Source organism: Lepisma saccharinum, chromosome 8 (assembly GCF_977018435.1).
Source record: "Lepisma saccharinum chromosome 8, izLepSacc3.1, whole genome shotgun sequence".
In the NCBI taxonomy this organism is placed as follows: domain Eukaryota; kingdom Metazoa; phylum Arthropoda; class Insecta; order Zygentoma; family Lepismatidae; genus Lepisma; species Lepisma saccharinum.
This window is the reverse complement of record NC_139236.1, coordinates 79,848,375-79,870,432: the sequence shown is the minus strand read 5'-3', so window position 1 is coordinate 79,870,432 and position 22,058 is coordinate 79,848,375. Positions and strand designations below refer to the sequence as shown.

At 37.6% G+C, this 22,058-nt stretch overlaps 1 protein-coding gene across 7 annotated transcripts in view; it reads left to right on the top strand.

Annotated features, from left to right (window-relative positions):
* LOC145991185 (sphingomyelin phosphodiesterase) overlaps window positions 1–22,058 on the top strand; it is a 176,469-nt gene that overhangs the window by 76,408 nt on the left and 78,003 nt on the right. For all 7 annotated transcript variants that reach the window (XM_083127061.1, XM_083127060.1, XM_083127059.1 and 4 more), the window contains one exon: window positions 189–238. The gene's annotated coding sequence lies outside the window, so the exon portion shown is untranslated. The remainder of the gene's footprint in view (window positions 1–188; window positions 239–22,058) is intronic.

The following is a 22,058-nucleotide window of genomic DNA, read 5'->3' as shown; positions in this document are numbered from 1 at the left end:
TCATTAGTTACATAATTAAAATTTCAAGGGACTTTTGAATCACCAGATTTTAAGCTCTTTCTAGTGTGAAATTAGTCATGTAAAGTATTCCCATCAAAAATATAATGGTGATAAATAGTAATAAATATAGTAATAGTTATATTATGAGTGATGTGTGCAATACTTACACACATCTTTTCTCTTTCCAGAACGAGCCTCAATGATCATTTTTGCCTTTTTCGTCCATTTGATTACAATTGTAAGTATAACTCTCCAGTTACTTTCACTTTTCGTTTTGTAAGTTATGAAAGTATAGATGCTGCCGACCACTAAGAGCTACTTCAGCAGAGAAAAAATACCAAAATATAAAATAATACTTTTTATCTTTTCTTTCTTCACCGTTCTGTTATTTTACGTCACTTTTCTACCTATTGGGTTAATAGATGATGGGGCAAACACGATACTACGCAAGGTTCTAAACTGGGACCTCTGGCTTTGCAGCGTCTTACTTTCACCAAGGAAACATAAGATATCATTCAAACACGTAGGCTCTAAAGCCGCATAGGAAAGGGAATATGAAATTAATATAATAAACAATACTATAGGCCAAATTATTGGACTCATTGCAAAAACGAAGAACATCTCATTGTTTTGAAACTGTTCTAACTAAATATATTTGACGATTGTAATAACTTTTTATAGAATTAAACTGTTAGTCTGCTTCGATATAAACTTGTTTCTCACAATCCTTTCTTTTACTATGTCCAAAGAATAGGTGGTCTAACACGATTCTTTGCACATTCGCAAAAATGCCTGGAACAATACGTACATTGTTTACCGTGTTATCTATGCTATTTGTTTGGTTTTAACAAAGGAAATAATATTATTTCTGATTGTTGTAAGGGAGTTCTTTACTTGTATCTCCGGAGCAACATGTAATTTCATAAACCACGTGGTTTGAATTTTAGAAATAATAGTAATAAAGGAATTGTACACAAGTAGTGATTAAAATGGGCTCGAAAAGAGCCAAAGGTGGTCACACGAGGCGCTGACAGTACTTTCAATGTGTGTAACAATGCAATGTGTATCACAAAACGTCAAATTTCTCAACATAAAGTGAGTTTATCTGTTTCATTTTTTCAACTAATGAGTCCAATAATTTGGCCAATACTGTATGTGTGTGTTCAGTACGTCATACAATTTGAAATTAAAGTAGTCATTCGCAGGGTTGCAACAAAGGAATAAACTTTCCACATCCAAACTGCCAAAGACAAAATTTCGTGTCACCACCAAATAGATCGGGATAGAAACCAATAAAAATAAACCTAGACTACCATGGACGTCGCCGAAAATTTTTGTGGGTGCTGTCAGGCCGTTGATGTAAAATTCCACACTACTCATATAAATAGCATTAACAACGCAATTAATAACAAAAAAGAATGATAAACTATTATTTATGACCACATTTTTATTGTTATTATTATACTCTTGATTAGAGACATTTCACACTTATTCAGTGCACCTTTAATACACTAGTTATTATATTTTGTTATTAATTTTTGCACATCTCGTTCAAGGCAAATATTTGAAAGTTAGCCCTTTTTTAATGAAAATTACATTGTCTTATATCACCTATTGGAGGAAAATCTAATTTGGAGAATTCTGAAAATGTATGAAACTATTTTTTTGGAGGGGTTAAATAGTGGAATATTGTCACCGTGAGGTTTTGATCTCGTTTCTGCACTTAACACTTAATTGTTTAAGCTCTTAGTTTTCCTTTGGTTATTCTGTTATCGATTATCAAAATTATAAGCTTTTTTTTAAAAAAAAAAATGAAATGGAGGGACAACTGCTATTTTCGAATCCTGGTGCAGAGTAGCAAAAAAAAAAAAAAAAAAAAAAAAAAAAAAAAAAAAAAAAAAAAAACAGTAGATCGAATCTATCAATTTTTTTGGATTGATATATCATTCGGTAATTGAGGACGTAACCTTGCTCTGAATGAATGCATCCTAAGTTTTGGAAACGTTTGCGGCTGACCTAAATCCATCCGGTAGCATTGCAAATATGCATGACTCTCGCGGTTTCCATGGTGCACTTTTGGCTTGCATACTGTCAGAGCTGGTTAAACCTTGAAAACGCCCTTTTAGAACTTGTTCCCGACTTTGAAGAATGACTGTGTTATTTGAAATTGGATAAAACTACCTTTTTTTGGTAAAATTGTAAAATCCCTTATAAAGTTAACTGGAGAAAGTTCTTGTAAATTGCATGCGTGTGTGTGTTTGTATGTGCGCCCGCATATTAAGGCCGAACCCCCCACCACAGGCGTACTGAAGGGAGCTTATGGACTTAATATTATTGAAGAAAATAAGTCATTCTCCCTATTTCAGCTGATGAACCCCAACCCTCTTAAAAACTTTCTGGATGGGCCTATACCCCATACCATGACATATGTGGTAGTTTTGGGAACCACTCGACCACATATTTGTAGGTGTCATCAATAACTTGGACACACACTTGTCGATATTTCTTCGTTCTGTTAATTTTGACGGCAATATTAATACTTAGATAGAGAAGGTTTTTATACTGAGTCCAATAGCAGGAGTATATCACCATACTGTGGGGTCAGATTTTTTTTTGTGCGGGGATGGGGGAGGTCCTCTTCCTTCACGCTGTGTGGTTTTTGAACTGATCTGGCATTGTCTCTTAAATCTTTTCGTCTCCATCTTAAAAATGATTTGATTTTGGTTATTTAATGTCGCTCTTCTGCCACTTTTGGCTAATCGCGACGATGAGGATTAGTAATGATATGATAAAATTGATGAAGGAACACTCACAAAGAACACCCATGCTCAGTCCGGGATTCAAACCCGGGACCCCTGAAAATCATTGAATGAGTAAATATGGAGACAATGTGAAAAATTTGATTATTGATTTGAAGCTGTGTACAGTGGTGGAAAAAAGTTCTTCCCCATAAGACTTTAATGGCAGTAAATAATGCCGGAAGGGTAGGCAACACACATTGCACCTTTAGGTGATCGGGTGATTCTGTCTGTCTCAACAGCAACTCGTCTTTCATGCAAAAGCCAACATGCACAGGAAATGTAGGAAAGTCACGTGACTTGTCAGGTGGAATGTTGTTCGTCAGAAAATCGCCTTTTCTCAACCCAGGTCGCAGAACCGACAAGAGCTACACGTTATATCTCCGAAAATGATTCCCCTAAAAACGTTGAACGAAACGCTAAAACAATTCTTGCCTTAATTACTGTATGTGCCGCAGTAGCACAGTCGTTAGGGCGTTTTATTACCATGCGAGAGTTCTGGGTTCGATCCTCGACGGGGGATAATCGGGATTTTGTCCACCTGTTCAAGCTTCTTCGGTGCCCACCCAGCGTCGTATAAAGTTGGTACCTGGAGGAAACTCTGGGGAATGGGGGGGGGGGGGTATGGCGGCCAGGGGCGTGGTGCTGATCACATCATTCCCAACTTCGGCCTGATGAAGAAAGCGTGGGGCCCTAACTCCACTAACTCCACACCCCCTACACGCCTTCATGGCTTGGTGCAAAGCACAAGGTAGGACTTTGCTTTTTAATTTACTATACATCCCAATTTTGTCGTAACAAAACTTCCCAATCTCTACGTGGGCTTCTTCCAAGTTCCGTAGGGATGTGAATAGGCTCCAATATTTCTAGACACAATTCATACATGTTATATTTCCTTATAAGAACAACAGCCGATATATATTTTGTGTCTTTTTTTGGCGGGGAGGTATAATCCAAACATGTGAGGTGATCCTTTTCCACTACTCACTCCATTCTCAGAAATAAATCGCAATTCCACACACTGAAAATGCAGCACTTTCTACATCTTAGCATGCAAATATCTACATAGTAGCAAAGTAATGTGTAGAAAGAGAAAAATTAACGATTTGTAACGGCACTCTGGAAATCTTTTAGTTTATTTTTTTTCAATTTGAACTGACATTCATAACATTCATTAACAATTCCAATATTGACAAAAGAATAGCTTAGGCGTTCTGCTACTTTCAATTCTTCATTATCGTAGTCACCGTAACTCACTCTCTCTCTCTCTCTCTCTCTCTCTCTCTCTCTCTCTCTCTCTCTCTCTCTCTCTCTCTCATCCTTCCCGATGGCGCTGTAGTAGAGGAGTCGCCTTGTAATCAAGGAGTCCCCTGTTCGATGCCCGGTGGAGTCACAGTGGTTAGGATCCCACTTTAAACTGTAGATGCAATCTCGATTAGCCTTTGTGTGCATAAAGTGGACTTAAAATACCAAATGAAAATCAAAATCACCGTAACTCTCTACAAAGCCAGAGGATCCATTTTTGAAACCTGTTGAGGCTTAGATGTAGCATTGCATTCGTATCATTACCCATCATCTTCGTCGTCGCGATTATCGCAAAAGGTAAAAATGCGACACAAAATAACCCAAACAGAAGCTTGGAATCAATCTGAATATTGGTTACGTTGGATACGTGGTAGAATTGTTTTAAATATCACTTCCTGTGATGTAATAGGGTTTTTGATGAAGGACCATTTGCATAATGCATATCGTTGATGCGAACAATAAGTAGTTTCACGTTCACAACACTCTTCGGTTGTTTAGAAATCGTAAGGAAGAAGGATCTCTAAATTTCCGCTTTCACATGTCAATGAAACTTTAAAATAAGTTCACTGTAGGTCACAAAAGAGATTTACATATTGTTATGATATCTTTTAAACACCACGAAATCTAATTCCAATAGAATACGATACTACTCCTTACGTTCCTGTAAATGTTCACCATTAGTCTGGCGAAAGAAAGTAACTAAGATTTCCGTGTTTCCTTGAGGAAAGATAAGGCGCCTGCTTGTAGTAAGCAAGCACCAACTGCTTCGATCAGTGACCTTCACTGCCAGAGTGACACACAGCAGGCGTGCGCTCGTTCCAGTGTGCGTATAAAACAGGTATTTTATTTCGTTCGTTCCAATCCACAGTTATATCAAGCTAACATTCTAATATTTTCGTAAAATATGGAGTAAACAAGTTGCATACATTGTGGTTTTCTAGTGTGTTGTTGCCTGCTATTTACACGCGGGAGATGGGGATGTTGTAAACATTTCTGAACTCAAAGGTCGAGCACGAAGGAAAAGTTGTGTAAGCATTGGAGGTAATAACAAGGTAATAGAAGTTAAAGGAAATGCTGGAATAAATTATATCAGAAATTGAGTAAAAACAGTTTTCATCACACATAGGGCTATCAGATCACTATTCAGCGGAAAGTAGGACAAATTGTCTCAAAATGTTGGACACGGACGCATTTGCATTAAATATAATAGGTTACTAGGACATCTTAGCATATAACGAGAATATGACACTTCTTCAGCTCAAACATTAATGTTGAAGTGAACGGTTGAGTTCAAAATTCCTCAACTGCTAATTAATAGCACGACTGTATGTGATTTCAACTTGTGTATGTAAGACAGAACGTTTTTCGTCGATGTGGGGTCAGGAAGAGAAAACAATCCATGAGTTCGGGAAAGAAAAAAATCACAATTTCGTAAACAAAGTCTGGAAGTTCTTGTTTATTAATATGTAAAAAAAACTACTATACACTGGGAAAGAACAGAATTGTGTGCCTTATTTCTCCAATAAGGAGAAAAATTACTTGTTACTTCGAACAAATTACTGACACTTATATCGATAAAACTTCACAAAGTAAGCATTTTTATACATGTATCCGGACTTTTTCGGATCTAGAAAATCGTGAAGTAATTTCTGAGCTGGGATTGTAATTGTTTTTCCGAACGTCCAGTAGCAACCATGCACACTCTTTGATTTAAGCATACTTCTCCAAGGAACCACGTTATCTTAGACTTCCCTCAGTTTTTCTGTTTCTCCATCTAATTTGAAGTTACGTGATGCTCAAAATACGTATAAGACATTTGAGATTTCTTTCAAATTCCTTCCGGAGGCCAGACACAACTATAAAATGTAGGACACGTCCGGAAATAAGAATGATTCTTATAAGTCTTTTTATTTTCTTATTTAGTGTCGTTTTTCTTTCACCTCTTGCTAATCGCGGCGACGAAGATGAGTGATATGATGAAATTGATGAAGGGGCACTCGCAAAGAACACCCATACGCACGACGGGATTCGAACCCAGGACATCAGTGTATTAACCACTCCGTCACGAACGGAATTCTTATAGCCCTAATCGTTCCTCAAGCATTTTTCCTATCTTTAACTACACACGAAACATAACGAACAATCTAAATAAACAGGTGCCAGTTCACACTCTAACCGTAAAAAAACATATGCATGTGAAAATGCAAAATAATATTTATTTTTAGGTAGTTGTGACTTATTATTGTATATTAAAGAAATATATTAGTGATAAAATGACGGAAGTAGAGGAACAACTCCAATGAAACACTCATGCCTTATGGATATTATTATTTCTTGCCGAACAAGGTTCCGAGTTCGAGTTCCGACCAAAATAGATTCATTGTGTATGTTCATTCATGTCTTTAATGTAATCATAAATCGTCGTCATGAATAATTTAACTTCAGAGGAAGAAAACTGAGGTAATTTCTAATAAAAACAATAACAAAACAAATTTGATCTTAAAGCCCTGGCTTTGCGCTACATATTCCATCACGGGGATCATAGGGGACCATGGGGCCAGGGGGAGGCAAATGCATGATTAGGGGAGACAAATGCACCCCTAATCATGGACGTCTGCAGATTTTTTCCACGAAGAGACAAGCAAGGTATTTTTCCATGGGGCATATTACCCCGATAATAGTGTTGCATTATCGCATTCCTGCATCCTCATTATAATAATTAATGTAAATTATTATGACTGAAATCAAATTATACATGTGAAAACGTACTTTTTGGTTGATATTCATTTTCTAAGGGGAAGATATGACATCTATGCCCCTATATAGGTATTATTATATTTTCACCTAGAAATTTAGGATAGATGAATCCTATCGCCGTTATTAAACTATATATACTCTTAAAGAAAATTAAGTATTTTCAAGCCGATGAAAGTTCAAGGCAACTACGGGGGAATGGGGTGCAGTGGCTAAACCACAGCCCCCCACAACCTTGAACGGAAATCAATTTTAGGGGACATACATGGAAGTAAAGGAAAGCAAGAGTAGCAGAATCTAAGAGTAACAGGACAAAAGGATACTCAAGATGGATTTTGTTTTCACGTCTTTCTTGCATTATTTCTTCCAGACTGCCAAGAGCACCTGCGCGGGGGGGGGGGACAGAGCTGCAATTGCCCCCTTGATTTCAAATTTTATACAAATATAAATACCTTTTGTAAAATGTTCTTGATCGCTTCGGTCGCAATGTCTGCTTTTCTTGCAGTCTAGTCAAGTTCAGAGCCGTAGCTAGGGGTCGGCGGGAGTTAACCCTGGACGCCAAACGATCTAAATGAAAAAAATTGTAAAAGAGAATAATTTGGCGCTCCATGAATTTTTTTCCCCATATTAAATCGACATTGTTTTCATTTTGCAAAAATTTGGATCTGAAAATGTATTGGTCGCTTTGCTCGCAATTTCTTTTCTGTAATGCATTTTATATTACCGAGGAGAGAAGTACTGCTGCTAAAAGGTTTTCTCTTAAGTGCATGAACAATTGTTTGGAGGAAAAGGAACGCGCAGATTTGAGAGACAATTTATATGATTTTTACTGTTGGTATATATGTATATATATGTGTATGTGTGTGTGTGTGTGTGTGTTGTATATATATATATATGTATGTATTAATATGTGTGTGTGGGGCGGGGGGAGGGGTGTATATATAAACACACCCATCAATGCAATAAAATTTAAACAAGTGAGATGAAATTACGTTATTCTTTTCCGGCCTGAAATATAATCAAGGCTATCCCCCCCTAATCAGAGGGTCTGCGCACGCCTATGACGGGGACTGACACTTTACTTAGGTGTAGACACGCTTCGTACAATTTGATGATATCGCGATTACGTAATGGATGTGCAGCCACTTAACTGAAGCCCCCAAAATTCACATTCTAAATTCTAAATTATTTATTTATTTATTTATTTATTTATTTGAGAAAATTTCAGATACAGCACAGGTGGCCATTTTACACTGAAATTGTCAACAATGAGAAAGCAATAATTATAATAAGCATAAAGATAAAAAATAAAATAAAATAAATAAATAAAAATAAATAAGAAATAATTAAGAGTAACAAAACAACATAAAAGTGAATAGCAAATGAACAAACAAATAAGTAAGAGATGGCACTATGTGATATTAATTACAAGTATTTCTTCTGATAGAAGACCGAAAGGCAAACTCGGAGGAAAATATATCAATATTTGAGGGCAGATCATTGTATTGTGTGGCAAGTCTATAAAAGAGAGATCTTTTTTGAATTTCCAGTCTAGGTTTTTTTGTATAAAATAACCTTGTATTGCGAGTTGTGCGCATAGGTACTCTAAAGTGGAATTCCTCAAGGAGTGTGTTGCAGCGGATTTTGCCATTCACAATTTTGTATAAGTAACTGAAATCATTCTGCAAACGTCGCTGATAAGCAGTTTGTAAGTTTAGAAAAGACAAGAGATGCGGAGATGAAAAATTGCGTAATGAGGGAACCCTGTGACGGACTATAGCTAGGAAGAAGTTAAAGACTGAATCGATTCTGGAGAGGTGAGTGGGACATGCCATGGACCAGACGGGAGAGCAGTATTCTGTTATTGGGGAGATGAATGATTTGAAGTACAAAATGAGGGCTGAGATGTCACTGATTTCAGTGAAACGGTAGAGTAAACCTAAGAGACGCATGGCCTTTTTTGTGGTGCATAAAATATGTTCCTCAAATGTGAGCTTTTGGTCGAAAACAATGCCTAGGTCTTTGTGAGAGGATACTGCTTTGATGTTATTGCCAGAGATGGAGTAAGATGACTTTAACAGATTTTTCTTGAGAGAGATAGTGAGAGTAGTACACTTGTCAGGATGTAATGTAAGGTCCCATGTCAGGCACCAGGAAGTAAATGTTGCTATGTCATTCTGAAGAAGATGAGTATCGTCGGAAGTGGAGATTTCCCTGAAAATTTTACAGTCATCTGCGAAAAGAAGGTAATTGCTAGAGGGAGCTGTGAGATGGTCGGCAAGGTCATCGACGACACATAGTTTACCTATTCATAATATGCACCGCTTTGGTGCACTTTTTGGATTGTGCATTAATCAACATCAGGTTAATCGCGACAGGCAAAGTGGAGGGAAAATGACAATGCAGCACAACGAGGGGGCCGTTGGTTCCCGATTAATGAAACTTTGTCTACATGCAACTGAGTCGCTGCGTGAAATCTCTGAAAATGTCATTTATTAATTTCTTAATTTTGCTTATTTTATATTGCTTTTCTAGCACTTGGCGTCAACAAATGATTAATGATTAATGAAGTTATGAAATGGATGATAGGACATGATGATCCATGTCTTACACAAAATTCTAAGTTGGGACTAATGAATAGCGATTCGTCTTATCATTATTCAAGTAGTTGTTTTTAACTCCAATCTTTTTCAAGGACTTCTGAGTTGACAGCATGTGTGTTTCGCGATGATGATTCGACAAAAACCACCATTTCAGTGAACTTTCTTGACAATGACCCTAATATCAGTAAAGAGAACATTTTCTTACGAATAGCTGTTGTTAAGAAACCAATTCCTGAAACTTCTTCTGGTGGTCTCACGGCACCCAGCTGTTGTTTGTTATGGCTGGGCTTGGGGGTATGACTCACGCTGCTGTCAATACTCATTCATTCCCGAGAATCCAGGTCCGCCAGGCAAACCCAAGCGACAATTTTGTTATTTGGGTTGCATAGACAACAGGTTTTAAGATGTTACGATATCGTAGGTCTCGTGGCCCAAGAACTACTTTCCATGACTGTACCTTGCAAAAACTTTATGACAGTATTATCATTATCTTTTGATGGTTAAATCTTTTTTGTTTTTGTTTCTATTTATTTGTTTTTTTTACTAGTTCTTGTACTACCGGTAGAAGTTTTTAAAATAAATTGCATAGTAATGTAAATCATGCAAAATAGCTTAAAACTATTGTATGTACTTTTGTGGCAAGTAGGGTAGAAAATGTGTCACTATAGCAGATGGAATATGTACACACAGAGAGACAAATAGATTATGCATGTATGTGTGTGTATTATGCACAGCACATTGTTGTGCGATGGAAACACATATATTAACAAGATTAACTGAATTTATTAAGGAACTCGCAAAACAACGTAACACTTTACATTATAACGAAACTACGTTCAACCTTCCAGGTTCTGTTTTGCACAGACTCTTGTCTAGCAACAGTAGCTTGCTTCTTCTTCCTCTAGGAGGCAGCACTACACACATACACAGTGCTTTTTTCTGGCGGTTCACCATACGGACACATTTTTATGTGTTGTTAGAAGAATGCTAATCACATCTTATTTTAACGAAAGAAATGTGTGTGCAGTTACATAGATGCACGACCATTTATGAATATACGCCATTATTTTGAGTAGTTCTTACGATGAACAGAATAACAATAACAAACTAACTTGAAGAGTTCTGAAATCTTTCTTCCCAGGAAAAAGAACTGTGTGTTTGGGTTTAACGTCTTCATGTATAATTCTATGTATATAGTGGAGTAGAAGAAATGGCTGTATACATCCTTAAAACTAGAAGGCAATAATATATATACATATGTTGATGGGTCCCGGTAACTCAAAGACGCTGCCCAATTTCCGCATATAACTCTTTTTCGAACAATAACTGCCTAAAAGAGGCAAACGCCAAGTAAACAGTTTATGGTTCTTTACCTCTGGAAAAGAATTTTTTCTCACATGATTGCGAAATGAATTGCATAATGTCCAGCACCTCCGCTTTTGATTGGCCATGGCCGGAGTTGAATTGAGCGGAGGATAGCTGGCACAGCCAACTGTGAATGCTGGCGGTGGCCGTTATCTGTTGGCAGAAGAAGGCCCTCGCTGCAGACAAGCGTGAATCGCCGTTAGCTTTAACAGTTAGCCATACTCGCACACCGTGACATGGAAAGTGATGTGTGTTCTTATATCATCAACGTAGAATTTTGTGTTTTTTTTTTAACCACCACCACCAACGTGCTCATTGATATCCTCGGTAGATATACACAGATTGCGGTTTGGTCATTATATATATATATATATATATATATATATATATAATATATATATATAAAACATTCAGATGAATACACTGTTTTAAGACAAGTATTGTTGACAATACTTCTTAAACACCAAAGACACAGGCGTCGACTTTGAGGGGGAGGCACTTTTTGTACTCTCTTCTTGAAGCACTTCAAGAAGCAGAGTAACTTTTATTTCCCATATTGACTCCAGGTTAAGAATTGGGCCTCCCCGATGGCGTAGTGGTAACATCGTCTTTTAGGGTTCGATACCCGGTGTAGGCTGAAGTGGTTCGGATCCAACTTTAAACTGTAGGTCCAGCAGCCCCGATTACATTAACCTTCCTGTGCATAAAATGGACTTAAAAATAAACTCAATCAAACCAAATCATAATCAAGGAGGTTGCTCATAAATGTTGATTTTGTAGTTGTTGTAAATGTTGTAGTTAACGCTTTTGCTTGTGGTGCGAGCTGTTACGGTTCGATCCCCAGTGGGAGCTCCAAGAATGTCCACTGTCTTGTGGAGAATTGGGGAGCTAATTGAAAATAAGAAATAGTGGTCTCCGGCCTCGAAAGACGGAAAACAGCGACGATGGGACAATGGGAAGTCGCTTGTTAGGTTCTGGCTCTCAGGGCTGTTGTGCCATTTACTTTAGTTTACACACACACACACACACACACACACACACACATACATACATACATACATACATACATAAGTCTTGCCCTTCCAGAAACAATATGAAGTTGGCACCACAGCTTGTGTGTATATTGTATGTCAGGCACCTATAAATACTAGCAGTTTGAGCTGTGTTTTTCGTGCGTAAGCGCGAATCAGGAGGAGGGATGGGTACCTCCCCCCCCCCCTGAATGACTTATTCCTGCCAACCAGAACGAGACAAACATACGTGAAATCGACACGAGACACTGGTGTTTGAGAGACTCTCGGCTTCGGTTGAGGCTTTGGTAAAACGATAAAGTATGGTAATTGCAACCAAAATTAATATACTATGCGACTATTATTTTTTTAAAAAAAATTGAATATAAAATTTTGGGTGCGTCAGCACTAGCCTATTTTGCACCCGTCACGTTATACGGGGTCCAACCTCTTATCAGAACTAAAATAACATAACTGTAATGTCGTTTAACTAAAATATTAAAATATTCTGACTTCGGTTAAAAGCTGGGGCTGTAAAGGGCCACTCGGCATATATAGGGATAAAGCATAGGACAACATACCGGCCGTAGGTCCAAACGCCAGAACCTCGTTAGTCTAATAACATGCAGTCCAGGGTGTGCTACGTGGATGTGAGATTGACAGTTGGTGGAAGGTCACCCCACTATGCAACTATTGGGACATACCATGCGGATATGTACTTGAGAGTTTTTAGAAAAATAGATACTGATCTAAAACTAAACTCCGTGCCACAACAGCCCACTGGGGGCCAAGGCCTACCAGCGAGTTCCATTGCCGCTGTTTTCTGGCTTTCGGAGCCCACTACTTTTTCCTCAGGTAGGTCCCAAGCTGGGTCAGCGACGATATTTTGAGGGCTCTCGCAGGGAATCGAACACGGGACCACTCACAGCATAGGCAAGAACCATTTGGCTACGCGGGGCGCGAGCTTTTTTTTATAAATAGGTCACGTTTTGTTTGTCGCAGTGGTAAAGGTAATTAATTTCTGGGAACTGTAAACCTATTCAGCGTGATTGCGTATGTTCAAGAATAAAGTTTTTCGAATTTTAGTAGCGTCGAAACGACCCATTTCCCTCAGTGTACTGTGAACATTTGTACGCTGGCACGCATTGCATCTTGCTTATGCAATGTATTTCGAGACGAGGCTTGCCCTACAAGAAACTGGCATTTATGTCTGTCTCGTCTTGTCCCGTCCCATGTTCATACCATCCCTACTTGCCAGACATGGGCGTCAGAAAGAACGGACGGGAATGTTCGTCGTTCCGGTGGCGTCCAGTGTGAGACTCCTACCTCGCCACGGATCGTTCAAGTCCTGACGAAATGTCACAGTAATTTTTGTCTGTAAAAGTATATTACTCAATAGAGCTAGTGAAGGATTCTTTCTATATTACGTTACAGGAAGCTTTGTTCCTTTGGATTTAATTATATAATGATTTTTCACTAAGTCATTTCTTTTGGGAGGGGTACGTGCCGCCATGCCTCTTCCGCTAAATCCGCCGAGGTTTCAAACGCGCCAACCTATATTTACCGACACATACCTCAAATGCTGCGTCTATTCGTCGAGAAACAACATTGTTGTTAATTAGGGATGCTTGTTTTGATACGGTAATAAATCTTCAAGCTTAATTATTCCACAGAATTAATTAATTTTTCCTTTGAGACTGTATCGCGAATATTTTTGCGTATACTATTTTCAATCGCGAAGGCTGCCTGCGGTGGCGTAAGGCTGGTAATAAGGATATCAAAGCATGAAGTCGTCACGTTTAAGATATTACCTACCACTAACAAGTAGACTGAAACTAAGAAGCCGCTGCTGCCTTGTTGATTGGGGAACTGGATCAAGTGTTTACGCAAATGCTAATGATTCATTCATGCAGTTATATTTCAGAGGCGGGCGGATGAAGGATGTCGAGGGTGGAAGAAACTGTTTACTTGTAACACAAGTAACCTTCAGATACCACACAGAAAACAAAACTGATTATTTTGAATTGAAAAGAAAACATGTTTCCTCAAGTCTATTGTTTACCACAAACATACATTTTGGTACACTTTACTAAATTTGGTAATTTCCTGATTTATTTTATAATATATATATTTATATTTTTGTATTATTAGATTATTTGGTATTCCTAAACAAATGTGCAAGATTGGTAGAAGAATTTGTTTATGGTGAACAATAATTTGTTTTCCGCCTATTTAAGCAAACAAAATTTCGTTGCCAGGAACTACTTTTGGTTTTTTAACTTTTTTTTCTGTTCGGTAACCGTAACTTGTACTTTTGTTTTTAATTAGTAACTCGGTTACTTTAAGAGACACTTTACAGTTACTTCCGTGGACGTTTACGCCTGGAAAGAAAATTTCGGCAGACAGAATTTGCAATATCTTGAACCAAATGTTTGCCTGAAAGAATGAGCGAGTTTATTATCATTAAAATTTTTGAGATTTTGCAGGCGAACGAGGCTGTGGCGTTTGGACTCATAGTCAGTATAATCCTCTGTGGGGTTTGTTTGTTCCTTCAATACATTTTATTTTATCACCATTCATCCTGACGTTCGCGATTAGCCAAATGTGGTAGAAGAGCGAAATAAAGTAAAATCAATCAGATTTTTAGAAAAATGTTATACCTTTATCCTGAAAATATACGTGCGTTAGGTTAACTTCTGGACTATAAAGTTGCTAATGTAGGAACATTCGAGAAGAAAATACTCCAATGTGTTGTACCTTCCCGATTAATCTAGGTAATGATTATGCAGCTAGTCATGTTCATTTTTTTACGGTAGCTGAAATTGGCGGAGTTAGGCTCTCAACTTTTTACAGTGTGGCAAGGATAACGGATTAGTAATGTTTTATAGAATCTTTCTACTTTCATATCCAAATAACTGATCAGAGAAAGACCAATAAAGACTGCATAACAGAAGCTGAATAAAAATTGTACATCCCATATCCGGCTGTTTAAATTACTTTATTGCTGAGAATACTGGTTTAATAATGGCAACCTAATTATCCTTAGACAAACGAGTTATGAATTGATGTAGAAATTGCCGAAAGGTGTCATGTAGAACAGATGTAAACCTAATTCCACTGAGCATTGCAACATGTGGCTTGCGTGGATCATAATATGGAGATTGGAGGTAGTCTCGAATGTCTCATTTGGAAGTTTATTACAATTTTATATCGACTATTCATTTTCCTAACTGTTACATGTTCACATTATAGCAGGATAATATTAACTTTTTTTTCAAAGCTCTAACTGTAATTTAATATCGATTAGAGTATAGACACACTTAGAACACAAAATTAATTCATCAGGGAATTTACTTTTGTGGAAAAATATAAACGTTTTTGTAATTTGAGATTTCGTACAATATAGAGTACTTATAAATCAATAGTAGCAGTGGATAAAATTCATTACCACAAGTGTTACTGTTACTCATCCAAAGATAACATCTGAAAGGAATGATGTTCCTCGCATCTGAAGTTGGTGGTTTCTTGTCTGCTCTCTAAACGAAGATCTCTGTCCACAAAAAGTGCTATTTGGCTATCATGCGTTGGCTCACCATCAGGTTTTCACTCTGCAAAATTTTCTTATACTGCGTTTGGATTGCTTTGAAACCTTTCTTCTTAATTCCAAATGGTGTAGTTATTTTAATTTTTATTTTTGTAACAATGTTTTTCTACAAATAGGGAAGCTTTGTAAATTTGTCGTGTGGACAGGCTAAGTTTCAGTGTGATATACGTTAATCAAAAGTATAGGATTTACATTTAAAAAACTCTAGTTTACTGTTCTAGGCTTGGTTGTGTGTGGTATTCTAAGTGTGAATATTAGCTAAGTATGTTGACCTTGTCACACACACCTTCATGTGCACTAATTGTCCTAATTACCTGGTCTGGAAATCTTCGTTTTTTGTAAGGAAAACCTAGAAATGTCAGGGAATTTTGTTTTTATGAAATTATAAATAATTTTATTATGCTCATTCTGTTTCCAATCTTGAAATATTTTAATCATAGGTCTTAAATGTCAGGTCTTGTTGTACTATCGTATTTGTGTTATTCCACGTGTTTTTATTACATGGTATATGTTATATATGATTAGTTGATGAATCGTATAATTCTCGGTAGGACTTCGGTTCACACCATGTTCAGGTAAGAGTTTTGCTGTCTTATAAAATTCGGCTCACCGTTTCTCTACGGGGGACATCTTATTAGCACTATTCGCATGACAGTCAATGTGAAATTCAAATGTTAATGTTGTGGCCAATATTTTCATAATAAGTTTAAAATTAAAGTTTCCTCTTTTATTCATATCCTTGGTTCGCCCTCGCCTGGAAACCTGGAAAAGCCGGGAGTGGAAAAGCCAGAAAATTTTGAAAATGCAATAGAAAAACTGGAAATGTCAGGGGAAATTCTAGTTTTTTTTTCACTTGCCACGATTTAGAACTGGAAAATATAATCCAACTTTTTCTTGATTTTGCAGATTGCAGATATTCCATTTTTGAGATTTTATAGTTTATATTTATAATTTAATTTTAGCAATCTTGGATAAACTTTCAATTTCGCTTCTACAAAGTTTGCACAAACGTTGTAATCCCGGCAAAATATTTCAAACAAGGTTTCTCAATGGATATTCAATGGGAGAGTTTTAAATGTTGTAAATGTGACATCAAGTTCTCTGTCTTACAAAGTCGCCCAGACACACCCTTTTTTTTTTTTTTCGGGTTAGGTACTACTGAAATCGGTGTACAAGTCGCTTGCGGTGAGGGTTTGTAATCAGTTCATTTCCGCCGCGCCGCGACATAAGTATGTCAAGACCTTCCTTGGTGGGTTTTCCCACAATCCAGTGTGTCATTACCGCCGCGCGCACCTGTGTTTATGACGTTGCACAGCTGCAGCTGTGTTTATCTTGGATTGAAAACGAAGGTGATTGGTAAATGAATGTAAGATGAAAGTACATATGAGGGATCTACATTGGGAAATTAGTATTTATGTAAAACTGAGACTTGTAAGAGACGACAAGATGGCTGAGAATATGAAAATATCAATACATCGAAATGGACAAATGTGTTGAGTGTGTTCTTTCGAAGTACAGAAACTCAGGCGATCTTCCAGGATGCCGTCGAGCATTTGCATAAGAATTCAAATAACGTTTGTACTGTTCTTGTGCAAGTGTATCGAAATATTATATATACGTAGCTATTACTTATATAATGTTTGCAAAAAATAACACTGTATTTACAATGTTTCTTTGACGATTAACGATAAATGATTAATATTTAATAGGCTGATGCTGATTTATGTATTTTGTGTTGTGGAATAAAATTGATACAAGTATTCCCGTGTAACGTCGTTTGAAATAGGTAAAGAAAAGTCATATTTGACTCTGTGGATAGGTTTAACATTTCAGTGTAAATACAGCTGTGCAACGTCATAAACATACGTTTGATTTTATGTTTTATGTCCACTTTATGCACTATGCACCATGTGCCCATAAACACACGTGCGCGCGGCGGTAATGACACTCTGGATTGTGGGAAAACCAGCCAAGGAAGGTCTTGACGTCACAGCGGAAATGAACCGATAAGAAGCCTCGGCGCAAACGACACGACACCCTACAAGTCAGGTGATGCCTGATAATAAATGTCTGTGACTAAAGTTGAAAGAAGTACCCGAGTTTCATTTCAGGCTACACTTGACCAGGATTACGCGAACAGGACAGTAAAAAGTTTTTATCCAATTCCTAAATGCTAAAAAGAAGAATCACAGATACTTTGAACTAAAATATACCACTGTTTGCTGAAAAATATAAATTAACCACCCATTTTAACGTTCCTGAGCCTCCGTGGCGTAGTGAAGAGCGCAATGCACTATGAAACAGAGGTCAGAAGTTCGAACCCTGGTTAGGCATGTATGTTCTTAATGAAAGGCTAAGTCGTAATTTTCAACAAAAGTTACTAAGTTATAATATTTTCAGTTTCTATATCATAGAAATACTAGTCCTAATCATTATTCTTCAACGCGTAACCTCCTGCATATTTGTAAATCCGGTATTGCTAGGAAATCAACCTGTGAGTATAAGCACCAAAAAAACGTATTATCCGTTTGGTATGTCATACCACCAAGGGGGCAAAAATAAGCTGTAGAGGTGGTTTGCCATCTGATTTGTGCAATGCTGTGCAAACAGCATTAGAGCTGCGCAGGTATCTTATTCACTGTTAGAACGTATCGTAAAATTTACAATGTTCTATTGTTAAAATTTGACAGTGACAGTCTACCTGTTAATTTTAAAAAAAAACGGGGCGCAACGTTTTCTGCAGGCGTGGGAGCTTTCATGTCAAATCTGTATGCCGTGGCTAGAAAGAGAAATACCATGTCGTGGAACACGAACGCACTCATACGTGCTATTATATAGGCCCGTACGATAACGTTGAGGCCACCTGCGTGGCGGAGTGTTCAAGGAGAGAACGTTAGGTCCCTGGTTCGAATCCCGGCATGGGTGTTCTTTGTGATTGATCCTTCTCCATATCATCATTCATCCTCATCTTCGCGATTAGTCAAAAGTGGCAGAAAAGCAACGCAAAGTAAAAAAAATCAAATTAAATCGATAACATTGAGACACATGAGGGGTAAAACGTTCACATTTAAATGCGAATATTTTATCATTCATGTAGATAGATAATAATTGTAAATTGCAGTAATTACAATTACTATTGCTGGAGAATTAATTAATTTCCGTTAATCATTCAAAAAGGTCATGGTCATTTTCTTCAGTAGTTGGATGGTATTGGAAATTAGCTGGCTTTGACTGCCTAGAACTTGGTCCTATAAATGCATGTAGGAACGCTCACATATAAATTGGAGGGAAAGTTTGTCTCTATGTAAACTTTCCGAATTCCCAATCAGCTTCAGCCACAGCTTTACATATTATGAAGTTATATCATACTTAGGGTACTGATCATCAAAAACCTAAGAAAAGTACCAGAACTACGTATATAATGACAAGATTTGGGGGACTGATAGACCCACTAACTAGACAATAGCTCAACGCAACATAAACTAACCCCATCGGTTCCACCGTATTCCAATGAGAAAGAACAGTCAAATCAAAAGTGACATAATTTTTTTGATGTTGATCTTTCCTTCAGTCTGTCTGTGGAGGTCAAACAAGGTCAATACGCGAGGCATTTTTTTATTGGTGCTGCGATTGGGGGGAAAAAAAACTGCAGATTTTGAACATGATGCGGTACCCATCCCGAGCAGCTCGTCTATTTTCTATTCTAGGCGACAATACAAGTCAATCTATACACGTGGATTTCTCAGAAAGATGGAAACAAAATTCCGTTGACAGAAATATCTACCTGCACACATAGGCGTAGCTACGGGGTGTGCCGGGTGTGCCTAGGGACACCCTAATGGGTTGCTTTATCAAATAGAATTAAAGACAGATATTTCAATAAGAGAGAAAATAAGCGGCAGTTTGTAAGAAGTTGAAAATGTCATTACTTGGTACAAACGTGTGCATTATCGCTGATGAAACGGGTGTCTATAGATTTTCGATTTTTTGATGTCATTGGAGAAAGAAGATATTTACTGCATTCTACTCTGCACTACAGCGCTTTTCTTCTATACCTGTCACAAGCTGCACGTGTGAGAGAGCTTTATCCAAGCTTACCCAAGTTAAAACTAAATTAAGAGCAACTCAGAAGCAGGATAGATTGGAAGCCCTGCTCTTGCTATTTGTGTCACAGGAAAAATCTTCGTCTATTATGTAAATGAAGTTATTGATGACTTTAAGAACATTGTACCTTTTGACAGACGTCTCTTGTTATAGATGACGTGTATTTTGATGTATTTGTTTGTAACATCTATGAACATTTTGTGTGTGTGTAATTTCTATGCAATTTGATTTTTTCTACTCCATATATTAAGAAATTTTCAACGTTGTCATTTAGTGAATTTATATTCCTTTACAAACATCAGTGCAGTTAAAGATCCAAGTGATCGTGTTGCAAAATATGCTATTAAAAAGGTACAAGACCTCATTTTTTTTCTTTGTGCACACCCAAATATAAAGTTCTAGCTACGCCTATGCCTGCACACGGAACGAACTCGAACTGCATCAAATTAAGGTTGCTACACTTCCGGCGCATCAATTGACAATTAAACGTGGCATGTTGGTTTCTTTGAAATAACCGTGTCTGATCTCAAATGATGCATTTTAGTGCATCACACAGGAGCGTATATTCTAGGCTAGCTAGGCTATCTGCGAAGCCTGAAATCTAGAGAATAAAATACAGGAGGAAGATCGATCAGAAATTGTAAAGAAAATTAGTCATATCAGTGAAATGATAGTAGAGGAAGTGGGGGAGTTGTGCAACATCAAGTGAGGCTCGGTGAGGCTCGCCTTAATGGATTTCTCTCGTAAGGCATGAGCCTCATTTTCTCGCAGTGTTGCCAGCTGCTTACTCGAAAAAATCACCAAGGTTTTTTTTTTGGGTCTAACGTAGCCTAAAGCAAGGAGCTGGCAATCTTGCTTGAGGCTTGCCTTAATGGTTTGTTTTTGTAAGGCATAAACTCTATTTTCTTGCAGTGTTGCTAATATTTTACTCGAAAAAATCACCAAGGTTTTTTTTGGGTCTAACCTAGCCTAAAGCAAGGAGCTGGCAATTTTGCTTGAGGCTCGCTTTAATGGTTTGCTTTTGTAAGGCATAAGTCTTATTTTCTCGCAGTGTGGCCAACATCTTACCTGAAAAAATCACCAAGGTTTTTTTTGGTCTAATCTAACCTAAAGCAAGAAGCTGGCAATCTTGTGTGCTCGCAGTATTGCCAACATTTTACTCGAAAAGTCACCAAGGTTTTTATTTTGGTCAAACTTAACCTCAAGCAAGGAGCTGGCAACTTTGCTTGAGGTTTGCTTTACAGTGCATAAAGCAATTTGCCAACCTACTGGTATTTTTGCCATAGCCTTTAACAAAAAAAAAGAGAGGAGAGAGAGGGGGGAAGAGTTAAACAACTGACAATGTCGCTAATATTTACCTACAGCTTTTTTTTACTTGGCAAGGGTTTAGCCAATTTATATACTGGCGTAACATACATACACTGGGCAAGGAGAGCCGGCAACAAACACACACTGCCGTAAAAGAGAAAGAGATGGATGGATGGATGGCAACACAGTATGCGTGTGCGTGTGTGTGTATAATATGTAGCATTATTAACTAGAGTGTGTTGGCAACCCACCTGCAACTAAAAAAAAAAAGATAGAGATACCAACATTGCTGTAAGATAAAAAGAGAGACCTATCGTGATTTTTGTAAACCTCTCTCGGGGGAAACACGATGTGCTATACACACGTGCGCGCGCTGGTGCTTCTTATTATTTTTGTATTGTGACGCAAGCAAAACAAATAATTTTTTTTAATTTTTTTTAAGATTCCTGGCCCCTAACCCCGCCAGGGTGCGTGGTGCCCAACCCAAAAAGGTTCTAACGGCTACGGCTCTAGATAACCGCACCTCTGTAGGGTTTCACGTGTTTTTTTTTCCCCCAAACTTCCATGAAACCCTACAGAGGACCTCCGTAATGCATGCAACGTGTACTAACGACTCTAGTGTTATTTGATGTTGTGATATTTTTGGATATAGAGTTTTATTGTGAGATATAGATAAAAATAATTATGTTTATTATAATATTTTCTTGATGAAGATGGAGAATATGTGTGTGTTACAAATAAAGTTGCATGCTTTTTTTTCTAGTGTGTGTATGTGTTTTTGATGTTTCGACAGCATCTGAAACGATAAAAAAGAAAATTTTATTGTTAATTTTCACGTGTAAAAACAACAACAAATTTTGTGCAAATTTTCTGATTGTCTCGTGCTATAGTGCAAAAAAGATATTGTAACTGATAACTAATAAAATTGATATTTGTAACTGATCTGAACTAGTGAAATTCGTATTGTGCTATTGTAACTGATTGTGCTAGTACAAAAAATTTCTTATTTGTGCAAGAAAAGATGTTAAAAAACTTGTTAAAACTGCTCTGTGACCCTCTCGTTCTTCACGTCGTAGGCGAAGGACTTCTCTGCAATCAGGATGACACTGCATAGGGTATCCTCGGGCAAGGCATCGTGGAACTCGCAGACGACCTTGATGTTGGTTCGATCGTTGACCACAACCTTCTTTCTCTTAGATGTGTTGAT